We start from the raw sequence: 18,627 nt of genomic DNA on the forward strand, positions 1-18,627 counted from the left end.
TGTCAAGATTGACTTTGGAATCGGAAGTCTGGCCTGAGGGTCCTTGAGGCTCAGGAGGGCTGCATCTGCCCACCCCAGATCTGTGCTGGAGTGTCTGTTTCAGGGGTCAGCCGTCTGGCTCAGACACCTTGACTCAGAATCACCAGCCAAGGCCTTCCATCTGTGCTTCTGTCTGGCCCAGTGCCCTCGGTCCAGGCCTGAAGCTAGAGGAATGCTGGAGGAATGCAGAGACATGACAGAGTCCAGGATTCAAGGCACTGGTCCTCTGCTCTGGGATACGAACCAGGACCCTGAACCCAATTACGCATTCATTTCCTCGTGCTATTTTCCAGTTGAGAAAACAAGTCAGACAGCAAAAGAATGTGTGGGAAAGTTACTAACGCTTCCTCGTTATTTCTGTGATTCTATCCTAAGGCCCTGCTACTGTTTAGGGGCCCTCCCTGCTTCTTTTAAGCTACAGAAAGGTACCAGGTGGCTTTTCCCTAAGACACTGGGTTTTGATGGGCAACACACTAAGACAATATGTTGTAGATATTTTTAGCATGCAATACCACCTAATATGATGGTTAAGAACCTTCCTATGGAGTCAGAAAAAATATGGCCTCACATCCTGGCTTTGCCATTTTTAGCTCTGTGGCCATGGACAAGTTCCTTAACTTCTCTGAGCCTCAATTTCCTTAACTTTAAAATCAGTGTAATAGCAGATACCTTCTAAAGTCTTGTAAGGAGAAAGGAGATCATTCATATATGGGACTCAGTACATTGCCTTGATTTTAGCAATTACTGAGGAGATATTTATTATTGTTGTTGTTAGTATCATTGTCACGTTATTGCCATTTTTTGAAAAAGCTTTAACTCAGGGCCAAAGGCAGCCGCAAGTCTAGCTATCCACTTGGCTTTACATCTCTCTGTTGTCACAGCAGCCTGAGATTGCCAATGCTTGGCAAGGACTGGGAGGTCAGGCCCTTCTCTTCTGCAGAGGTCAGGAGGATGGGCAGCCGGATGATCTCCTGGGTGGGTTCAGCTAGGCACAGCTACAAGAGACAAGGAAGAGATGTTGACATGGTCCAGATGTGTTCCACAGCTGTTGTAGTAGGGCTTGGTGCTGTCTCTCCTACCAAACTGTAGAAAAAAAAGAAAATCATTTCTGGGAAGCTGGTTTCTAACTTCACGTGTCTTTGGACAAAAGGGTTGAATTAGTGACAAGCTAATCCAGTTATGACTGATGAAAACACGACACTTGAGAAATCACGACACTTCAGGTTTATCTTAAACTTGGTGACTAGGAGCAAATTCCCCCAGAGCACAAACGGGAAATAGTGAATGAGTCAAATGATATTTGTCAATGGCTTTGAATTCACACCCCTGGAGTTACAACAATTGATGGGATGCAGTGAAACAAGCATTCTCCTTCATGCTGGTGACAGTAAAATCACTGTAAGCTTTGGGAATGTCATTTGGCTGTTGGTGTCAAAGCGTTTATTTCCTTAGGCTTGGTAATTCCATCTCTGAGAATCTATCTTAAAGAAACAATCCACAAATTTAGAAAGAGCTGTATGCATATGTTTGTTCATGGCCTCATCGTGTATGAGAGTGAACAGATGGAAACATCCTAAATGTCAAACTAAAGGTCTAACAACAGGGAGTTGGTTAAATAATGACAGCATATCTATTCAGAGGAATATTATGCAGCCATTACTAATGAGTATCATAAAGGCCATGCAGCAGCACAGGAAAAGGCTTGTGGTGTATATGAAGTGAAAAAGTCAGACACAAAATGGTGTAACTATATGTGAAAGACCAAATAGAAAAATAGATTGGAAAGAGTTATAGAATGATATTATTGGTGATTGTGTTAGAATGATGGAGGAATTGTGGGTAACTTGTTTTGCACATGCTCCAAGTTTTTAATCTTGTAGTTATATAACGTGGGTAGTAGGCAGAATAACGACCCCTCAAAGATCTCCACGTCTTAATCCCTGGGACCTGTGCACATGTCACCTCACACAGCAAAAGGGAATTTGTAAGCGTAAAGGTAAATTAAGGCTTTTGAAACGAGATTACTCTGAATTACTGAGGTGGGCCCAATGCAATCACAAAGTTCCTTATAAAAGGGAGGCAGGAGAATCAGGGGCAGAGAGAGATTAGAAAATGCCACATTGCTGGCTTTGAAGATAGAGGAAGAGGGCCATGAGCCAAAAAATCCGAGTAACCTGTAGAAACTGGAAAAGGCAAGGAAACAGATTCTCTCCCAGAACCTCCAGAGGGAACACAACACTGCCCACACCTTGATTTTAGCCCAGTGAGACCTATTTCAGACTTCTCATCTCCAGAATTATGAGATAATAAGTGTATTGTTTTAAGCCACTAAATTTGTGGTAATCTGTTACAGTAGCAATAGGAAATGAATATAATAAAGTTGAAATGAATCATTTATATAATAAAAATTAATTTTCTAAAGTGCCAGCCCTTACAACAGTGTGTTACCAAATACAGTGGAATGATTGTATATTTTCTTTACACTTATGCACATGACATTTTTCCTTTGAATGAGGAAAGGATTGATTTGTAGGACTGGCTTTGGAGGAGGCAGACCTGAGTTTGCATCTCAGCCCCTCAGTTGTGTGACCTTGGGCAAGTTCCTAAAAAACTTCTCTGATCTCCTAATCTACATACATGTGGACCCTGAAATACGATCTTTCTCAGCTGCAGTGGGCCCCAAGAGGGTCGGTTGTTTTTACTTCTTAAGTGATTTCTTTGAAATTATAAAAATAATATAACATTACAAACAGAATAAAAAATATAGAGAAAAACTCCCATAATTCCTTCACTCTAACACAATAATTCTTTTAAAAAAATTTTTTTTTGAGGAAGATTAGCTCTGAGCTAATATCTGCCACCAGTCTTCCTCTTTTTGCTGAGGAAGACTGGCCCTGAGCTAACATCCGTGCCCATCTTCTTCTACTTTATATGTGGGACACCTACCACAGCATGGCTTGACAAGCGGTGTCAAGTCCACACCCGGGATCCAAACTGGTGAGCCCCAGGCCGCCAAAGCAGAACGTGCGAACTTAACCGCTGCGCCACCAGGCCGGCCCCAAACACAGTAATTCTTTTGTGCATTTCCTGCCAATCTTTTCTCATATACACATGGTGTTTGTCAAGACTCTGGGTTGCAAGTAGCCAAAACCTAACTCAAAGTAGCTTACTTAAGCTACTTTTTTACTTAAAAAAGGGAAATTTGTTGGTTCAGTAAGTAGGAGATACGCTGGCTTAGATTCATGTACTCAAATGATGTTGTCAGTGTCCGTATCTCTCCATGCTGTGGCTCTGCTTTCTTCTGTGTGGCTTCATTCAATATCCAGGGGCCTCTCTTTATGTGGTGTCACGAATGGGGGCCAGCCCGGTGGTGCAGCGGTTGGGTTCGCACGTTCCACTTAGTGGCCCGGGGTTTGCCGGTTTGGATCCTGGGTGTGGACATGGTGCCGCTTGGCAAAAGTCATGCTGTGGTGGGCGTCCCACATATGGGGTGGAGGAGGATGGGCATGGATGTTGCCTTGGGGTCAGTCTTCCTCGAAGAAAGGAGGAGAATTGGCGATAGTTGGCTTGGGGCTAATCTTCCTCAAAAAAAAAAAAAAAAGGCCAACACAAGATGAGGCTTCCGTGATCCTTATAGCTCTTGATCCCAGAGGAAGACAAAGTATCCACACACCAAATAGCATGCTGAGATTCTGATTGGCCTTCCGTAAGTCACATGTCACACCTTGGGCAAACCAATATGGGCAGGGGTCAGGGGTATCATGATTGTCTGGGCCTGCATCACATGCCCACTCCTGCAGCCGGGGATTGGGAGGAACAGTGTGATTGCCATACAACCAGGGGGAGGGGCTGTTCCTTTAATGAACAAGAGGTGTTGGGCATGAGAAAACAGGAGACATCCTCTAGCCATATTTTATATCATGAGCAATTTGTATATCATTCCGTAGTCTTCATAATTATCATTTTAATGGATTTAGGATTGCAGCATACCATAGCTTGCTTAACCCTTGTTAAATATTGTTGGCTACTTGGACTGTTATAAAAATTCAATTATAAATAATGTTGTAATGAACACTTTTGTGCATATAGTTGTCTCTATAGTTTAGTTTCTTTCTGTAAGACAGATTCCCGGAAGAGGGGTTGCTGGGTTAAAGGTGAGAACAATTCATTTTGGCATATTGTTTTTCGGGAGGGCTGCACAAATGTACAGGGAGCGGCGCAGCTGCTAAGACTGAGAGGTAGAGTTGTGCTCACTCTCAGGCCTTGCAAACTGAGGTGGGTTGAAAGGATACCACAAGCTGCTCTGCCCTGAGGGCATGACCAAAGCAACAGAAAGGAAATATACTCACTCCGCTTAAAACTGAGATAAAATGCAAACTCACTTGTAGTTAGGGAAATGCATATTAGAACAGTGAAATACCATCTTTCATCCATCAGACTGGTAAAGCTTGAAACACTGAGAACAGGCAATATTTGTGAGACTGGGGAAGAGTCACCCTCATAATCAGCAGATAGAACTGGGAATTATTACAACCTTTTGGGAAAGTAATCAGGCCCTATGGATTAAAATTGATCGGAGAACACCTCTATTGCATCACATAATTACCATCTCTTTTGTGCCGAGAATATTTAAGATCTGCTCTCTTAGTAGCTTTCAAGTACATAACACAGTATTGTTAGCTATAATCACAAAGCTGTACATTAGATCCCTAGAACTTATTCCTCTTCTATTGGAAGTTTGTACTCTTTGACCAACATCTCTCCATTTCCCCCACCCCCCACTGCCTGGTAACCATTATTTTACTCCTTGTTTCTGTGAGTTAGGCCTTCTTAGATTCCACATATAAGTGATATCATACAGTATGTGTCTTTCTCTCTCTGACTTAATTCACTTAGCATAATACCCTCAACGTCCATCCACGTTGTTGTGAATCACAGGATTTCCTTCTCTGTCATGGCTGAAAAATATTGTAATGTACAAGTGGATCAAATCAATCACGTTGTACACCTTAAATTTACACAGTGTTATATATCAATTATATCTCAATAAAGCTAGAAAAAATTTGATCTGGTAATCCCATTTTTGTAAGCATATCCTATAAAAAAGAAGGTACCAGGTTTGTTTCTTCTTGGTGTCAGTTTCTCTTTCTTTACAGGTTATAGTTCCCTGCGTGAGCTAGATCCATCATGTGTCTCTGGCCTTATCTCTAGGAGGTGCCATACCCATCTTTGCCTTAAATAATTAAGCATTTGATGTGGACTGTGACAGAGGCAGCTAACTATCTCCAGTAGCTATTTTCCCTTTCTTTCTCTTAGTAATAGATCCTACAGAGCCTATGACTACCTAGGTAGAGATCATATAACCTAGCCCCCCTTACAGCTATGTGTGGCCATATGAATAAGTTCTGGCCAATAGGAGATGAATGGAAGGGATGTCTGCAAACTTCACAGGTAGAATTTGTTCATCTGGAAACTTTGACCTTTGAGAGATACCAATGAATATCTGCTGGTCTCTTGAACTGAGAAGAGAAAGAACTGGGAGCCACAGGATGACTATTCTCTGCCTTGGGAGCAGAGAAACGAGAGGTGGTTTGCCAAGAAAGGAGAATGGAGCAGAGGCAAAACAAGAGGCAGGGTAGGGATACTCTGAGGTCTGAGCAGCTGTTCCAGTCCTGGCGCTCATTCCTCCTGAGTGAGGTCACACTACTCCTGTGCTTGGGTCCTTTCAATAGATTCCTCATTTTCCTTCAGCTAATTTGAATGATTTTTCTGTTTGCAAGAGAAGGGGACTTCATAAAGATAGAGCCTTCCAGAATAACTCTTTCTTTTGTACATGATAGCCAATAAGGTGTGGGAGGAATATTTGTTGAGATATTGTATTTTGCTTTTGCTGTTGTGAAGAAGAGAGAGAGGGAGAAGGAGAGGGAGAGAAAGATCTAGCCCAGTCTCATTCAGCTGACATTCCACAATCACATTTTTCAATATCCTACTTTCTATTTATTTTGTAGTATTTCTTTTCCTGGCCTATTTTAGCCCCAATTAAGTCAGACCCTAACTAACCCCCTCTATGTCAAAGACAAAGAGTCATGGAGTTCTTCCCTTCCATTTGTTTTTGTCTTCTCAAAGTATCAGCTTCTGGTGCCAGAGGCAATCAGGAAATGAGGGAAGTTTCCTTTTCTGGGCAACAGATAATTAAAAATAATGATGTATTGAGTGCTGGCTGTGCACCAGGAAAACGGGCTCTGCATCTTACATGGTTTCTTTAATCTTTACAATAACCCTGTGAGTGGGGATTATTATTGCATATTTATAGAGCCCTATAGGGTTGTTTTGAGGATTAAATGAAATCATGTTTGAAAAGTGCTTCGAACATCTGGATTCAACAGATGTTAGCTCTCATTATTACTATTAGTTTTCGGTGAGGAAATTGAGGCTCAGTTTGGTTAAGATACTCACCTAAAGTCATCCAGCTATAAGATTGAAGAAGGATCCCAGGTCTTGCTGTCCTTAAAATGAAAGTGAGGAATCCACTATGTTTCACAACATCTTTTTTTTTTAATATACACATTTTCTTTTTTTTTGTTTGTTTTTTTCTTCTTCTCCCCAAAGCCCCCCAGTACATAGCTGTGCATTCTGGCTGTGGGTCCTTCTTGTTGTGGCATGTGGGACGCTGCCTCAGCATGGCCTGATGAGTGGTGCCATGTCCGCGCCCAGAATCCGAACAGGTGAAACCCTGGGCCGCCTAAGCAGAACTTAACTACTCGGCCATGGGGCGGGCCCCCTAACAATATCTTAATTGAAATGACAAAACATTAATCAATTTGAACAATGACAAAATTTTCAACTCTATTTTAACCTGATAGTCCAGCAAATGTTCACCATAATTTTGGACTATTTCCCCCGCTTGCTGATATGCTCCTTGTACAGATGCCAACTTCAGTCCCCATCAATTCCCAGAGCACAGCCTCATAAGACTTGACTCCTTTTCCAGACCCATCTCCCACTTTTTCTCATACCATTAGCGAGTACTATGGTGTGCCCTGCCCTTACCCTTGGCCTCCTGGCATTGTTCTGGGGATGGGCACAGATCCAAGCCTGGCCAACCAGCACTTTTTTCCCCCATGATTTTTCAAACTTAAATTGAGCATTAGTCCCTTTCTAGTGATGAAAATAGTAAGATGTAAAACTTGAGGGTGCCGTATTTCCGGATATATGAAGAAAGCTACTAGCTTTGTCTTGAGAGAAACTGAAGCCAGTGCAGCAAGGGAAGCAAAGAGGCAAGAGAGTTCTGGTGGTGCTGAAGTTCCTGTTCCAGAAGTTCCTGAAGCCTTGGTTCATTTTCCCTCTTCCACCTTAGTTTGACTGTTCAACTCTTTTTTGGATTCCTTCAGCTAATTCTTCTCCTTCACTGTTGCTCAAGCAAGTTCAGGTTGGGTTTCTGTCACTTGCAACCAAGATTCCTGGACAACGTAAGTACCACCTAGCCACAACTAAACTAGACTGCCTGCTGATCCTGAGCACACTTTTGCTTATTCTAGTCTTTGTGCCTAGAATGTTCCCTGTTCCCACATGTCCAGAACTAACCACTCAATCTTCAAGGCCCCATTTCTCAAGAACTATCCCTGATACAACTTGCTGGAATTCAACTATCCCTCTTCTAAGCTCCCCAATCTTTTAAAAGGGGGAAAAGTTCTCCTATTGTACTCAGAACTTTCTAACTTGTGTTATAATTATTTATATATACACTCTCTCTATTATTTTCTTTCTAGAACAAAGATTTGCTTTGTTCATCTTGTTCCCACTGTGTGACCATCATGTCGGGCATGGATAGCACTATATAAATGTTAGTTCCCTTCTCTTCATTGTAGGCACACTTTTTTCCTGTAGCTTCATTTTCTTTTCCCAGCATCAATGTTCCATTCCCTGCTGCTGAGTGAGAAAATGTTCATCTGTGTCTGCTCCAGTCAATTGTGTGATGAAACAACACTAACAAATTGTTGTAAAAATAATTTATCTAAAAACGGTTATTGCATTGCAGGCTTGAGGAATTAGTGAGGGAAGTTGTTAATGCTGTTTAGTTGGTGGGTTGTCCTGGTTCATGTGATATTTCATGCAGAATATGGATTTCAAGTGGGAAGCCTATAAGGTTTGCATTCAGCAAGAAGGGACTCCATTTCCAAAAGAACTACCTGCCAATCTTGTGGTCCTATTTTTAGTATCTCCACTTCCCTTCAAACCTCTTGGGCAGACCAATTATTCATTAGTGAGAAAAAAGGTACTGAATGTGTTCTTATATGTAGATACACCCAACAAAAATTCTAGGTCGCTTTTGTGGCTTGAAGGTTAGTGTTTTGAGAATACATTACTATCAGGATGAGTAAGTTTTTATATTTAGCTGTCAGCTCCCCTCTCAAACTCTATCACTTGGATGAAATGCTCTCTGTCCAACAATGTTGTCTCTTTTCTGAGTTCTGGGAATATTTATATTTCTGCACCTTCTTTTAGCTTGTATCATACTGCTTTTTATTGATGGCTGTTTTTTTGTGCAAGTCTTTGTCTTCCAGGATAATTTTAATCGGTCCTTGGGTTTGGTCAATTTCAAATTTTACCTGTACCCAGAGAAAATTGTAATGGTTACACTCTGTTTAAAGGATGATGTATTCCAGAGCACCTACTAAAATACCTATCATATGTCTATAAATATCAAGTTACAATAAACACCTTGCCCTTCCTTTGTATCCTGCTTCTCTGGAGGAATAGTAGGGGAGAATAAACAAGTTTCAGTAGTTGGGCACCTAACTTTACAATTTTGCTCATTCAAGCAACAAAAAATATAGAGGGATAGAATCCACATTGTTGGTTATTTACCTCTCTTTTCATGGATATTTATCTTCATCTTTAGTTTTCAGGACCCTACAAGGCACGGACCTACTTTGTACAGCCTGTAATTCTAGCACAATGTCTTACACATAAAGGCACCAATAAATGTGAGAAATGCTTGAATGATAAATACACTCTCTTGGAGTTTCTTTGTGGGGAACATGATTAAGAATAAAGTGCTAATAGCTCTCTCAAAGTCTTTTGTAAAGAAGTGGAGTATAAACAAACACAAATAAAAATAAGGTATGGTTATCACATTCTGGAAATGCTTCTGGGCTTCTGATGTGCAATAATGCTTGGATCAGAAAGACTGACTGAAGGGAACTATTGGGGACCAAGTAGGTGAGGTGTAATGCATTCTGTTTTTTGGGTGTTTAAACACAAGCTGTAAGGACAAAATGTTTCTAATTAAGATATCACCAATTTTTCCCTCTATTAATTCCATCTTTCTTCAAAGCTAATGGGTCTATATAATGACTCCACATCAAAGACACTTTTCTAATGGTTTAGGAGATATGAGTTTGATTAGAACAAAGCAGAATTCACAACCCACAACAGAGCAATTTGTTGAAGTTATTTTGGAGTTGATTTGTGAATCACTGTTCATGAAATGAGCTGGATCCTCATTATGTGTGCCATCCTCCTAAACCTCCTTCTCCAAGAAGCATTTCCGCTCTTTGTCCTTCCTCTCACTGGATCCTTCCTCTCATACCCTTGTCACTTGCACTCTCTTCACATGGTGTTATAATTATCTATTTTCTTTTCTGCATCCTCCAGTTAGACAATAAGCTCCTTAAGAGCAGATAGTAAAGCTTGCTCAACTTAGTATAATCAGTTCCTGGTTTATGGTAGGCATTCAACAAAGACCTGTTAAAAGAATGAATAAAAATAATGTCTCACATTTATATAGTGGTTTAGGTTACAAAATACTTTCCTCTGTTATTTGACTCCCATGATACTGTGAGGCAAGCAGGAAATCCATTACCACCCCTATTTACAGATGTGAGAAGAGGTTCAGAAAGGCTTTGTAACCTGAGGGCAAAGAGGCTGCAACTTCGGGAGACACCGGAACTCCTGACTGTAGATTCCTGCTCTAGAGCCCTTTTCTGAACAACGGAGCTGTTTATTTCCTGAGCCAAGTGCCAAAGGCAAAGCGAACATTCCCCTAATCCTTTAAACCTTCTCCCTGTTCTGCATCCACACTTCACTCCGCTCTTGGATCCTTTCACTTCTGACTTAAACGTAGTTTTTATTTAGGAGCCATATATTTCCTACGTGCAGATGAAAGATGAAAAATATATACTCTTCTGTTGATTCTCCAGTTCCTCTGCCTGGGACCTCCTGGGTGAGGTATAGGATTACGTGGCATGAGATAGGGGTGATGTGTGTGTGTGTGTGGGGAAAGACATAGCTGAATGGTGAAGCCAGAGTATGCTGCTCAGAGGACTATCAGGGCAAAGGCCTGTGATGCTGAGGCCTTGGCCTTGAGTTCCCTCTGTTCCCCACCCCGCCATCTCCAACATTTTTCTCTAGAGAAAATCTGGATAAATTGAACTAGTAGAGTTGGGAGAAAGATGATGACAACAAGACTCCAGAAGATGTTGATTTAAGTATTAAAGAGTGTTTAGGGAAGGGGTGGAGTGATCAAGGTGAGGGTGGAAATTAGTTAGGACTTACTTGCTGACTTTAACTGTATTTGATAATTGTATGCAATTGGACTCAATTGTATTCAATTCTCCTTTCCACACAGCCCTGAGAGTGGAAGCTAAGGATAGGACAAAGGGGGGAATCTCTCAACTGGCCTTTATTTACTTTATTTATTTATTTTTTTTTGAGGAAGATTAGCCCTGAGCTAACACCTGCCGCCAATCCTCCTCTTTTTGCTGAGGAAGACTGGCCCTGACTTAACATCCATGCTGATCTTCCTATACCTTTTTATATGTGGGACACCTGCCACAGCATGGCTTGACAAGCGATGCGTACATAGGTCCACACCCGAGATCCGAACCAGTGAACCCCAGGCCGCCAAAGCAGAACGTGCAAACTTAACTGTTGCCTTTAAAATAAGCAGTCTTGGGGCAGCCCAGTGGTGCAGCAGTTAAGTGCACACGTTCTGCTTCGGTGAGAGGGGTTTCACTGGTTAGGATCCCGGGTGTGGACATGGCACCGCTTGGTACACCATGCTGTGGTAGGCGTCCCACGTATAAAGTAGAGGAAGATGGGCACAGATGTTAGCTCAGGGCCAGGCTTCCTCAGCAAAAAGAGGAGGATCGGCAGCAGATGTTAGCTCAGGGCTAATCTCCCACCCCCAAAATAAAATAAGCAGTCTTTTTCTTGTTTTTCTTGAAAGAGAATGGGCAAAAGCAGTACAGTTTTACAAATCCAAGAGAAATGGAACGTCATGGAATGCTTGTGAGTGGCACAAATGCCTGCATCAGCAGCAAGTTAAAATGAGAATGACAAGGGAGATTGTTAGCCTTGTCTCAGCTTCACACCCAATACCAGATCATAAAGCACTAGTAACAATGACGTCACTCCATACCTACCCGCTCCTTCACATCCAGTTTACCAGAAATAGATACACATTTTATATGTATAAACTTACGTTACACACATAATAGGACTACCATTTAATGAGTAATTAATATGTGTCAGGAGCTTTATATATATTTTACTCTTCACAGGAACCCTGTGATAATAAGAACAACATTTTAAGTTAACAGATAAGGAACTGAGGTCCAGAGAGGTCAAATAACTTGCCCATGGTCATACACCTGGTAAGTGGGATTCTGGAATTCTCACCTATGTCTGACACTGAAAACAAGCGAGTCAAATAACTCTTGGGCTAAACTGCCTCACAAATATCCAATTTGACCACGGGCAAGCACTCCCTTTTCTGCCTATACCATAATTTTTTACATTAGTGACACAGACATCGCTTCTTTGTTGAGTATCCCTCTTATGTCCCCAATTAGATAGTGAACTTCTGGAGGGCAGAGACCGGCTCCATATCCTCAGTTAGTGACACATAATTGGTGCTCAGTAGAATATTTTCAACGAAGGACACCAGGAAGGTGGCTAGAAATACAGGAGTCTAGGAGCAAGAACAGATGCAGAAAGAAGACGGAAAGGACTATTCATTCAACAACTCAACGAGCACCTGCACCGGTATTAGGTGCTGGGGATACAGTGATGACCAAGCCAGTCAGGGTCCCTCCCCTCATGGGACTTCATTGCAGGGGTCGGGGTCATGATCAAGGATGTGTCACCCAAAGGACAATTTACCTCCGCGTTCCTCGGCGGAAAAGAAAACCGAGGAGTGGCAGCCCCCAGCATCTGCAGGGTTCTGGCAGTCCTGCAGCGCAAAGACATGAATAATAAGATGGAAGTAGGTCAAGTGAAACGCTTTCATGAGACTGAAATCAACCGGCCAGAGGTCTTGGCCGGGCGGGACGGGAGATAAAGAGCGCAGAGCGCGGGGCGCGCGGCCGAGATAAAGGGGTGGGGCCGCCCCGCCCCTGCCGTCAGCTTCCACGCGTCGCCGCGTCCCGCAGCACTAGGACGCCGGGCGGTCTTCCCCGCTCACCACGAGGATACCGGGGGGCGCTGGCAGGCCCCCCACTCCTCACCGCCCTTTGTGAAACGCCCCCAATTGTGTCTCATAGGCAGAGGCCGGTCTCCGCGGGCGGACAGGGCTGTCCGGACTCTGCGAGGGCTGAAAGGTGAGGGCTGCGCGGGGACGGGGTGTCCCCAGAACCTAGGCTCCCGTCTCCCATTGAATCCCTTTCCCTCTTTCCCTCTGCCCACAACCTCGCCCCGGCGCTCCACCCTCAGCCCCTCTCGCCTCCCGCGCGGGGCTTGGGGGGCGGGGTGAGGGTTCCAGACTGCGCGAGAGTTCCGCCCAAATCCCGCGATACTCGCCTGCCGCCGCTGCCACCGCCTCTTACGTCGTTCCCTTTGACAAGTCGCCGCTGCTGCAGCAAAAATAAAGGACGCGGCCGCCGCAGCCGCTGCCGAGCCGGCTTCGGGTCGCTGGAGCCGCGTCCTAACCCTGCCAGCTCCGGAGCAGCGTACGGTAACCCCTCATCTTCTGCCCTCCTGGCCGCCTGTGCCGCGCCGGCGGGCAGGGCCGGCTGGGACCGTTCCCGGGCCGCTGTCGAGCGGGGCCGCCGGGGTCCCGGGTGGGCGGCGGGCGAGGCCTGTGGGAGCCCTCGGCGCGGTGCGGCCCTCCAGCCCCGGAGGCCTCCCGCTGCCCGAGCGCCTTCAGAGCCGCGTTCGAAGCCGAGCCGCTCGCCCCAGAGGGCGGAAGGACCCGCCCCTCCCGCCGCTCGCCGCACATGTCTCTCGGCCCTCCGGGTCGGGTCTCGGACCTTCTCCCCGACCCCTTTTTCGCTAACGAGCGCCGCTGTCCTGGCCGGGGTCGGGCTGGGGGTGCGGCTGCCCGACTCTTTCGGGATCCGAGAGAGCCGTGACCCCGGTGCCCCCTGTTGCCGTCTGCCTTCTGAGGGGTGGAGGTTGGGACGAGGTGTCTTTCTCCTTTCCTCTGCCTTGGGCAGCTCATCATCTAGTAAACCTTTCTCCAAATCTCCCACTTCGATAAAATAATTTATAAAGCCTCTGCTACCTGGAGGGGAGACGAGATGCATTGTTTAGCCTGTGGGATGAGATGAGGATGATGATGACAGGGAGCTGTCCCAGGGAAAATGATGAAACCTTTTCTGTGATGGGTGGCAGGTTCACGGGAGACACGGGGAGGACCGGAGCTGGTACCACCTCTCTCTGGAGGTTATATAAAAGACATGCTCTCCGTCCTAAATTGCTGTGAAACACGGGGACAGAATTTGCCTTAATTTTAAAATATTGTCTATAATACAGTAGAAAATATGGATAATCAGAATAATAGGAATACCGAATCTGAACAAACTAACTCATCCTTGTAATTCAATTTCTAGAGATAGCATGTCATGGTTAACATTTTAGTGTATTTCCTAACGCTTAATTTTTTCAAGTAGTATTTGGCTCATTGTTGATTGGGACTTCCCCATTCTATATATGTTCCAAAAATGATTTGTTTTATTTGAGTCACTTCTTTGGCCTGCTTGATTAAAACTGGTTACTTGTTCGTTATCACTGGCTGTACTCTGTCATTGCTATCTATTTCATTGGGCCTTTTTCCAAAATGATTGTTAGCTAAATGGTTTTAACAATCAAACATTAAAAAATTACTTTCTGCTTGGATCCAGTACATATGTGTTTTTAGAATTCTGCCTGTGGTGGGTACTGAAAAGAAGCAGTACTTGTGGAAAACAGATAAGCTTTGTTTATTCATAGAAGAAACCTGGTTACCTTAAAGGTTTTATAAAATTAATTTCCATTGGTTATTTTTAGGTCAAAATCGTTATTTGATGTTGTTAGTGCTTTTTTGATTGGGATAGGGTGGATATGTGCCTTTGCTTGTCTGGGTTTCTATAGTGTGTGTTTATACAAGCAAAACTGAGTGTCTTAGGTGCCTGTGTGCATATATGTGCATATATATATACATGCATGTGTATTATGCACCTGTACACGTTTGCGTATCTTGGGAGTGAGTTAAAATGTATTGTTCTATTATTTGAGAAAATAGATCATTAGGTAGGGCAAAGGATAGTCTTGTAATATTTCCCCCGAATCACATGACAGAATTATATGGCAGAATGAGACATCTAGGGAGGTTGGAAATCTGGAGGCTTTTAAAAATAGGATAGATTGTCATCTGTCTGGAGTTGTCATCAGAATGGATTAAATGGTCTATTAAGGCCTCTTGTAATTCTAAACTTTTATGAATTTTGCTTTCCCTAAGGTTCTTATCGCTTTGCTTCTTAAATTTCTAGTCATGCTGTTTACATGTGACACTTACCCATTCATTTGCTGGTCATGTATTCCACTCTCAATGCACGCATCTTGGTGGTGGATAAAGGAGAAAGCAAATGTAAACTTGGCACTTAGTCTGCTTATTAATATAAACATCTCCTGAAAATCCTGTTTGATTAAAGGAATTTTGAAGACTGTATTGTTGATTGGGGCTAGGTTGGTTATTAGAGGATGCAAATAATAAATAGCAATACAGTTCTGATGTCCTAAGTGTTCCCTGCCCTCCCCAAATACTAAATTACTCCATCTTGATGTTTGAAATAAAAAAAAGGACTGGATACATTGAACAGCTGATCTTTTAAAATTTAGACTTTCAGAACTTAAAATAATAATAATGAGAACTTTATGGTTTGGAGTGTGGAGAGAAATTTGTGTTAGGATAAAAGCAAATTGACTTGTGAAAGAGAACTTGAATTTTATTTTATTATTATTATTTTTTTTGAGGAAGATTAGCCCTGAGCTAACATCTGCTGCCAATCCTCCTCTTTTTGCTGAGGAAGACTGGCCCTGAGCTAACATCCGTGCCCATCTTCCTCCACTTTATATGTGGGGCGCCTACAGCAGCATGGCTTGCCAAGCAGTGCCGTGTCTGCACCCGGGATCTGAACCGATGAACCCCGGGCCGCCAAGGTGGAACATGTGAACTTAACTGCTGCGCCACCAGGCTGGCCCCAGAACTTGAATTTTGTAGTTGGACAACTTTGCAGTAATACGTAACAAACTTCCTATAATCTATTGAGGATAAAATTTTAATGTAAATAAACTTTGGCTTACCAGACAAATGAAATGCCTTGTATGGGCACATACTGCAGATTATCATGATGTTGAAAACGTAAAACATTGATCACTTATTTAGAAAGAAGTTTGCAAAGTCAGTAAAGTCACAATACCTAGCAAATGTTTTTAACTAAAAAAAATATAAGGGAACATAGTGTAGATAATTTACTTTTTAGATGCCAGATCTGATTTTTATGATTTTAGTTTGTTCTGCTGTTACTTATTGGGCCCTCTAAATTAATGGGAATATTAAATTCCAGATGAGATCCCTGAGCAAGGAAATACGACAATTGTATAAGATGATCGATTAATGGATTTTATTTATTTATTTTGAAATAATGTTAAATTTACGGAAATGTTGCAAAGATAGTACAGAGAATTCCTGTATACTCTTCACACAGCATCCCCTAATGTTCGTGATTTATATAATCATAGCACAGTGATCAAAACTGGGAAATTGGTGTAATGCTATTAACTAAACGACAGACTTCATTTGAATTTCATCACATTTTCCCCAATGCCTTTTTTTTCTGTTCCAGGATCCCACATTGCATTTAGTTGTTGTATCTTCTTAGTCTCCTCCAATCTGTGACAGTTCCTCAGTTTTTCCTTGTTTTTCGTGACCTTGACACTTTTGATGAGTACTGGTCAGTTACTTTGTAAAATTTTTCTCATTTTGGGTTTGTCTAATGTTTTTCTCATGATTAGATTGAGGTTAAGTATACTTGCAAGAAAACCACAAAAAGTGACGTGTCCTTCTCAGTGTATCATATTAGAGGGTACATGGCGTTGTTATATCTTATTGCTAGTAATATTTTAATCTTGATTGCTTTGTTAAGGTAGTCTCTGCTGTATTGTCCCCTGTCAAGTTACTATTCTTCCTTTTGTAATTGATACATATCTTGGGGGAATGCTTTAAGACTATGCAGATATACTGTTTCTCCTCAAACTTTCTCTCACTGATCCATTGGTGGATCTTTTCTGCAACAGTTATTACTGTGGTATTTACCTCATGGTGATTTTGTATTCCCCTCATTCCTTTTACATTTATTATTGGAATTCTTCTGTAAGGAAAAGATGTCCCTTCCTCATTTATTTATTCAATCAATCATTATTTATATAAATATGATCTCATGGGTATTTATTTTATTCTATGGGTTATAATCCAATAGTATCGTTATTTTGTTGCTTAAATTGTTTCAACTTTGGCCATTAGGAGCTCTTTCAGATTGGCCTCCACCCTTTTTTGGGCACTTCCTTATATTCTGGCACCACAGGCTGTTCCATGCTCATCTTGTATCTTTCCTTGTGCCAGTCCTGGAATCAACTGCTTCTCTGAGCTCTGGTTCCTTTTATTGGAGAAAATAATTTAAATCAAGATCTGGGTGCTAGGTGTGCTCATTGGGATGTCATTGCTCCTAGGCCCTCAGAAATGCTAGGAAATATATGTGTATATGCTAACCCACGCATGCAAGCAGGCATGCGTGCACACACTCACACACATCTATTTCTATGTATGTTAAAAACCGTGAGCTCATATTGATATCTTCTATTCCAGTCCAACACTACAAGGTTCATTCCAACCTTTCCCCTTTTTTTATTTGTACCTTTTTTTCTGACAGAGGGAAACCTGGCTCTCATTATCTGTAGTATACTAATTTATTCACTTTTAGAAGGCATATCAGGTAGAACCTGATTGCTAATCATACCCTTATGAGAAACGTATTTGCTCATTAGAGTGCAGTATTTGTGTCCCTTTTTTTTTTGTCTTTAACCTTACAGTATCTAGTCAAAATACTGTTTTCCAAAGTTACTTAGGTTAGTTCTTTTCTTCCTCACTCCCGTTAGTGTGGTTATGTTATTCATTTGTAATGTAGTTAGGTTCTTTTCTTACTCTTTGTATTCCATTTTGGGTTCCTCCAATCTTGGTTGATTTTAATTATTTGTTTACTTATTTACTTTGGTATGTGAAACATTACTATTACTAAACATTACTACATAAAAAGATATACTCAGAGAAGTGTCACTCCTTATTCCTATTACCCCACTCGCATCCCCCCCAGTTTCCTCCACCTGTTTTCCATGCCGTGTTGGTAACCAGTCTCTTCCGTTTCTGGTTTATCCTTCCATTATTACACAAATGAACAGATTGTGTATATTCCTTTCTTTTTTTTTTCCTGGTTGTTTTTAATTGAGATACAGTTCATGTACCACAAAACTCACGCTTTTGAAGTGTACAGTTGAGTAGTTTTTAGTATATTCACAAGGTTGTACAACCATCACTGCTATCTAATTCAGGAACATTTTTCATCACCCCAAAAAGAAACCCTGTATGCATTGGCAATGACTCCTCATTCCTCCTTCCCCAGTCTCTGGTAACCAGTAATCTACTTTGTATTTGTATGAAATTTCCTTTTCTGGACTTTTCATGTAAATAGAAGCATATAATATGTGGACTTTTGTGCCTGGCTTCTTTCACTTAGCATAATTTTTTCAAGGTTCATCCATGTAGTGGCATGTATCAGTACTTCATTCCTTTTTATGGCTGAATGGTATTCCATTATATGATTATAGTGTCATATGTCATATAACGATGGGCATATGTTCTGAAAAATGCATCATTAGGTGATTTCATCCTTACAAGAACATCATGGAGTATACTTACACAAACCTAGATGGTATAGCCTACTATACACATAGGCCATATGGTACAAATCTTCACCATTGTATATGTGGTCCGTGGTTGACCGAAATGTTATGTGGTGCATGTCTGTCCCATGTTTTGTTCATTCATGCGACAATTGATGGACATTTAATTTTCCATTTTTTGGCTGTTAGGAATAATACTGCTGTGAACATTCCCGTACAAGTTGTTGTGTGGACAAATGTTTTCAGTTCCCTTGGGTGTATACCTAGGAGTAGAATTGCTGGGTCATATGGTAACTCTATGTTTACCTTCTTGAGGAACCGCCAAACCGTTTTCTTGTTCCCTTCTTTCTTATATGAAGAGTGGCTTATTAT

The 18,627-nt window shown here is 42.1% G+C and overlaps 1 protein-coding gene across 50 annotated transcripts in view; it reads left to right on the forward strand.

Moving 5' to 3' along the window:
• Positions 1 to 12,439: 12,439 nt before the first annotated feature.
• HERC1 (HECT and RLD domain containing E3 ubiquitin protein ligase family member 1) overlaps positions 12,440 to 18,627 on the forward strand; it is a 203,946-nt gene continuing 197,758 nt past the window's right edge. For 17 of the 50 annotated variants that reach the window (XM_070577616.1, XM_070577673.1, XM_070577641.1 and 14 more), the window contains exon 1: positions 12,835 to 12,989. The gene's annotated coding sequence lies outside the window, so the exon portion shown is untranslated. Of the gene's footprint in view, positions 12,642 to 12,661; positions 12,995 to 18,627 lie in introns of those variants that run through there. The other 33 variants (XM_070577631.1, XM_070577812.1, XM_070577827.1 and 30 more) reach the window with 7 other exon arrangements.

This window comes from Equus przewalskii, chromosome 1, assembly GCF_037783145.1.
Source record: "Equus przewalskii isolate Varuska chromosome 1, EquPr2, whole genome shotgun sequence".
NCBI classification, from domain to species: Eukaryota; Metazoa; Chordata; class Mammalia; order Perissodactyla; family Equidae; genus Equus; species Equus przewalskii.